This window comes from Polyodon spathula, chromosome 4 (genome assembly GCF_017654505.1).
Source record: "Polyodon spathula isolate WHYD16114869_AA chromosome 4, ASM1765450v1, whole genome shotgun sequence".
Lineage (NCBI taxonomy): Eukaryota > Metazoa > Chordata > Actinopteri > Acipenseriformes > Polyodontidae > Polyodon > Polyodon spathula.
In genome coordinates, this window is record NC_054537.1 from 72,584,765 (window position 1) to 72,592,022 (window position 7,258).

The window sequence follows — 7,258 nt, forward strand, 5'->3', positions numbered from 1 at the left end:
ACGTTCCTGCCCATGTTCACTCCTGTGCTAACGGTAGCATGAAAAAAAAGCAGGAAACAATGTTGTAATGAACCTAACATTGGATATGTTTGCAATCGGTTTGTGTGGTTCTTATTGCAGTTACTCAAACTATTGTGTTTTGCTTTTTTAAAAAAAAACATTTTATGGCTAAAAACATTTATAATTCAGGTTCCCAGAAAACTTAAAGTTCCTTTTTAACTGGCTTCTAAACGTAAACATGCGTTTACCACATCTGATTGCTAGATGGCGCAAAACAAAAGGAAACACGTTGCTGGACAAATCAACTTTGACCACATTAAGCTTACAGTATTAATAAACCCTACAGTAGGGTGTTGCATGCCACAACGAGGCTAGTAGGGTTAGAATCATAACAGTCGTGACAGGTAACGTTAGTTACAGCGACACGATGTGTGTTTTGTGCCAGAATTAACATTTTCAACAGTGGAAACTTACATTAAAACTGTATCTAATAACTCTGGACATGTTTCCAATGGTGTACAGCATTACAAGGAGGCCTGTGTACATGCGCTCAGTGGTGACCTAACTTGTGATTTATAACACATCTGAGCGGCCTTCATTTCGCACACTTGGTGCAGTTTGTGTAGACACTACAATGGATAGAACAATATTTTGTAATCGAAAAGGAGGGCAAACCTCTCTGTGCAAACAGTCCACTGGAGTCATGACAGTCTATAATGTTAAACACCACTACGAAACGAAACACACAGCATATGATCAGTGTTAACAATGCATCAATATGTTCAATATGTCGCCTTTAAAGTTTAAGATACAATTGATTATTGTTGAGGCGGTGGGTATAGCATTGTTTATTTGCGATAACTCAACCCTAGCCAGAGACAACTTGACTGGCAATGTAGAGTACCCATCGCCTCAACAGAGTAAAAGATGATGATTAAAAGAGCCAATTTTTTTTTTTGTTTGTTTGTTTTTTTAATTCCACCCCCACATACTGTGCGCGCAGATAGTAATGATATTCTTCGCAGTATACTAAATATAATAGATTGCTATGGTCAACATGAATAAATGCTAAAGATTTCATTTTACAATTTATTGAATTTAATGTTACTGTCATTAACATTGTTAATAAATGCCAATATTTAAATAGTATATTAAATTTACTTTTATCCACAATAGTAATATAATAAATTATTTGATATCTTTCGTTTACTTGATTGAGTGTTATTGTCACTGGCAACAGAATACATGCTAATGCACAGTTAATGTTTTTGTTGACAGAGGGAGTAAATACTAATAAATTAAGTTTGTAAATATTTAGTTGGAATATTGAAATGGATAGCAACACAATGCAGCCCTGTCAACTCTCCCTTATTTTCCAGGACTCTGTGGATATTCTCCCATATTTTGCTCAAAACTCTAATGTTAAACTACTTTATCAGCAAACTTTATTTCTGCAATGGTCATGCACGGTCTCTACTGCAAATCCTAGCAGAGTTTAAGACGTAGCGAAGCCCTGTGGCAGGCATGCACTCAATGCACAATGCTAGGCAAGCTCACTTACCCCCGTTTCTAACCCCTGTGTCAAACTGAATTGAAATTAAGTATGCACTTCATTATATTCCAACAAATTGATTTCATACTGGCGAATTGAAGCGCTCCGCACTTACACCAAAGCAATCTCCCACAATGCAACTAATGACAAAACCTGGAAGTGAGTGAGTGATTCGGTATCTATCTAGATAGATATGAATTCAAGTAATACCAGACGCAAACCTGCCAAGTGTTCCGATTTCATCGGGAGATGATATAGAGGGGTGATCTCCTGTCTGGTGAGACTCAAGACACTCCCAAAATGTTTGATAGCTAATTTCAATAAAAGATTAATGTGCTGTAGGGATTCAAGGAAATACATGCACATGGATTAGGGAGTACTTAACAAGTAAAAAACAGAAAGTACTGGTTAGAGGAGAAACCTCAAAATGGAGCAAGGTAACCAGTGGAGTACCACCGGGATCAGTATTGGGTCCTCTACTCTTTCTAATCTTCATTAATGGCTTAGATTCTGGTATAGCAAGCAAACGTGTTAAATTTGCAGACGACACAAAAATAGGAGGAGTGGCAAACACTGTTGCAGCAGCAAAGGTCATTCAAAATGATCTAGACAAGATTCAGAACTGGGGAGACACATGGCAAATGACATTTGATATAGAACAATGAAAGGTACTGCATGCAGTCAATAAAAATGTGCATTATAAATACCATGTCGGAGATACTGAAATTAGACTATAAAAAAAAAAAAAAGATCTAGGACTTGAAGTATCTTCATCTTGACAATGTGGGGAAGTGTGACAGGGCTAGGGCCCTGCACATGAAAAGGGGGCAGGGCAAAGCCCTGCCGTACAATGTGGTGTTTTGTATTCGTATTTATTTATTTTAGAACAGAGTACTCCTCAGTCCCTGTGTTTTTAATGTGTATTATAGGTATATGTTTTATTACAATTTATGTATTTATATATGTGATGGCGAAAAGCCACGTTTTGTTATTGTTTGGCAGCGAGGATGGGGAAGCCTCATCCAGATAACGTCGTGCAGAAGGTGACCATCTCCCGAGTTAATTCATTGTTGCTAATCGAGAGGTGGTCACCAGTATAAAAACCCTGCAGTTTTCCCTGCTTGGGGTGAAGAGTAGGTGGGTGTTTGAGAGGAGGAACGGGAGCAAGAGAGAGAAAGCAAAAAGTAACGAAAGTAAGAAGGAAACTGAAAGTAGGATCAGTGACCTGCTTGACCTGTCTGACCTGCTTCTTAGATTTATATCAGCCTGACCTGCTTATGAGATTTATATCAGCCTGACCTGCTTCTTAGATTTATATTTTGTGTTTGTGACTTGTTTGTTTATTATTTTATTTTGCTCTGTGAGCAGTGTTGTTTTTGTTTAATTATTTTATTTCTTTGTGTTTAAATAAACGGTGCCGCAGCGTCTTTTTGGCACCTCATTATCTGTCTCTGCAGTTCTTGCATTCTGGCCTGACATCACCCCTGTAGGCAGCCTGTTCACAGGAAGCTATAAAAAAGGCCAACAAAATGCTCGGATATATAGTGAAATTTTTTTTATTTAAATCAATGGAAGTAATGTTAGAATTTTACAATGCATTAGTAAGACCTCATCTAGAATACTGTGTTAAGTTCTGGTCACCTCGCTACAGAAGGGATATTGCTGCTCTAGAAAGGGTGCAAAGAAGTGTGACCATAATTACCTGGGTTTAAAAGGCATGTCATATGCAGACAGGCAAAAATAATTTAATCTTTTCAGTCTTGAACAAAGAAGGCTAAGCACGATCTGATTCTAGTATTCAAAATTCTAAAAGGTATTGACAATGTTGACCTAAAGAACTTTTTCGACCTGAAAAAAGAAACAAGGACCAGGGGTCACAAATGGAGATTAGACAAAGGGGCATTCAAAACAGAAAATAGGTGGCACTTTTTTACACAGAGAATTGTGAGGGTCTGGCACCAACTCCCCAGTAATGTTGTTGACACACTGTGATCCTTCAAGAAGCTATTGATGAGATTCTGGGATCAATAAGCTAATAACAACTAAACGAGCAAGATGGGGCAAATGGCCTCCTCTTGCTTGTAAACTTTCTTATGTTCTTATGTAGTTCCTGAAGAAACCCTATAGCAGTGCTCCCTGCGCAGGTCCGATTTTTATGACCCGCTACTACAGGACCCGACCCGAACCCATAACCCGCTTTAATAAGAGTTGCAACCCGACCCAAACCCACAAGTGTTTGTCCTTTACCTACTGCCTGCGTCAACTGACTCTCTCACACTCTCATATTCACAAACAGATACAGTATCTACTCTAACTCTTATTACTTTTTTATCATCAAGTATAATTTCATAGTTGCTGTTACTTATTTGTTACCTTTTTCCAGCCATTACTATATGGCTTGCACGCATATCCTGTAGATATTTACCCATAACAAGCTAGCAATGTAGTGCCTCTGTAAAGGAAGTCTGTGCCTAACAATAGCAGCTACGTTGGGTTAAGCTGTTAGGAGAAATTGTAAATAACACAAAATGTTTCTTTCGGTTTCATATTCTTTCCTTCAGTTCATGCTTAGAATACATTTCAGCTAAGCAACAGCTTTTGAATTAGGATTTACTGATACACTTCAAAATACAGGTACATTCAGTACACTTAGTTAAACGTTACCATTTGCTAATATTTACTATGCAATATGCACTCACAATGTTTTTTTGAAAGGATGCATTGAACATGTTTTTTTTAAATCAGTTTGGCATACACATACATGTGCTAAAGTGTAAGTACATTGTAGCTACAGTACAGAAAGCGTAGTCAATGCACTTATATTTTGAAGTGTTCCAGATATACTATATGAAATGAAGCATGTCACAAGTATACTGTACACTGACTCAAACTCTGACTGCTGTAAGGGTTATTCTTCCATTTGTTTTAATATTATACTGTCTTGTTACTCAACGTGAAGCTTTAATTTGATATTTAAGGTACTTTTTCTTATTTGTTGCTACAATCGCATTGTTGGTAATTTAGTGCTCATGAAAGGGGAGCGACAACTGGCTACAGTCAGACATGGTTCTACACATTTACCTTGTGACCTGAGTCAGCTCTGAAGTCCTCAATAGGTAAAAAGCATCAATCCTGTGTCAGCTAGCCCAAAAAATTGTGTAATTCAACCCACTTGGACTATAATGTATAGTTTGCTGGTCTCTCCATCAGTCATAGTCTGATTTGAAGATAAAGATCACACAGCATTTGCTTACTTTTATCTGGCAAACAATAGATTCCACCTCACACGTGTAATCATTTTAGGGCTCCAAGTCCACTTTTCATTTTAGCTTGACACTATTTGCAGTCATGTTATAGCATGCTCACTGAAACCGTTTCAAGATGAGTCAAGTTCAATCGAGCTGTATAACCAATGGCAAAATACAGTGTACCTTGCCAAGTTGTACAAAAGCAGCTGGACTTTAAACTCTGCCTACCCTGAATTGAACTGAACTCATCCAGCAGAAGAGTTATCTATGTGAACTATGCAAGGAAAACATGCAAGAAAATAAGCTCTACTCTCTTTATCTGCTGGTCAACATGTCTGTCAGCTTGCTGATAAGTAGTGTGATCCAAGTTCAGCATCAATATAAATTCTAGGCAAGACTCCTATTATCTGAAAGCATATGTGTACACAATATAATATGGTGATGGGTCAGCAATTATATGGTATAATTAAAGAGAAACTTTTGGGACGAAGTCTGTTGCATTGCTACTCCATGTAAGGGTCTGGTTTGTTTTTTTCATGAAAGCACAGCCCAACATTTGCCAAGAAAGCTTATTTTCTGACATCCTGCAAATTGTTTTTGAATTGTATAGAATGGTTGTCAAAAAAGCAATTACAATTTCTTATGTTGCTAAGCAGGGTGGTCCCTCAGTGCTGAAATATTGCAAAACATTTCTGTAGAATGAGATGTATTCTGAATTTGGGAAAAGCTCCAACTTGAATTTATTAAATTGGTTTATGTGTGTTTTATTTTTATTTTACTTTTTTTCTAAAGAATAAAATCACATTCACTTGCAGCATGGCAGTTTAGGAAGACAGCTCTCCCCCACCACCACCACAAAGAAGTTGTACTTTTGCCAAACTGCCGATGTGCTTGAATGCAACACAGTGCAGCAGGTCATTTGTGCTGAATAGTGTATCAAGAACATTGGACTTGCCATCGTTTCAGTAAAACCATCACAGACCATAAAGAAGCTCGTTGTTTCACCAGCCTGCCAGAGAAAAACAAAAGTTTAAAATCATAACCCTTTAACAATGAACTGACGCTGCCTAGTTATTGATTTCCTCCAGTTGAGAATTTTACCTGCTATTAACCTGCAGGCATACAAAATAATTTAGTGAAGAAAAACTACACTCCATGCCACACATTCAGTTGTCAAGCAAACATTGAGTTGTGTTTATAGAAACTGGTATACAATTTTTTTAATATATTATATATAAATAAATGCCAGCATTGGAAAAGCCAATACCAGCACAGGTAGATGTGTGTTTTGAGAAGCACTATAGGTCAGTTTTGTGGAACCCAGGCTGAATAGATTGGCCTATTTACAGAGTGCCAAGAATCAAAGTTAATTTAATAGTTTGGTTTTCTTACAGGCTCTGGCACGTTCAAATGGAAACCCATGGAGATGTTGGCAGAGGTAGGGAATGCCAGTCATTGATTAATAAAGTGTTTGGAATTGCTATGGCTAAAAGGGCATTATTGGAACAGTGGCCAAGCTGCCTCCAAACCAGTGGGTGACATTGCTACAGTGACACAACAGGGATTTCACAGAACACCAAAGTAAAGAAAAAAAATAGGTTTTAGTGGTTTTATAGAACGATACTTGGTTGGTTACATTAATTAGGCATCTTGCTTACACTGTAAAAAATGTAATCGCCATTTCTGCACAGTTGCTTTTGTATCATCAGTAACTGATGATGCATCCCTTAAAAATCATGGCAGATTACACAACTTTGGAGCTGCCTTTTCCTCTGTGTCTATAGAATACGGAGTAAACCTTCGTCCTGTGATCTAAGAGAGCCATTATGAACATATGGGGTCAGCAAATATTTTAGATATAGGGGAGCAAGCCCATTTAAAAGTTAGAAGCAGGACCTTAAAATCAATCCTAAATCATCAATTTTAGATGTTGTAAATCATGCATCAGTCTCTCGTCACAGAAAGAGAATGTCTTAGGCTTAGCAATATTTCTTAAATGGGAGAAAACAAAAAACAACCCCACACAAGTTACATTCCTAATGTGTGGCTTGAGTGAAAAATCTGGATAAAAAATTTCTCATTTCAGCCTTCAGCTCAGAGTAGAAACTACCAAATGTAAAATCTGATGGATTTATTATTTGATTGATTCTGTGATCCCAAAAGCATCATCTATTTTCTCTGAGGTTTGACATCCATTGCTTAATCTCAGCAAGACAGGTAACATTTTCAGCTGGTGTCATCTGGTTTCAGAGAAACATAAATCGAGCATCATCAGCATAATGAAAATGTAGCGCATGTCTATGGACAGTATCGCCCATATACAGAAAAAACAAACAAAAATCAGACCAAGAACAGAACCCTGCAGCACATCACACGTAGCTTCAGATACAACTAACAAACAAACCTATTTGAAAGAGAAGATTTAAAACCAAGACAGGATACAACCTGGCAATCCTAC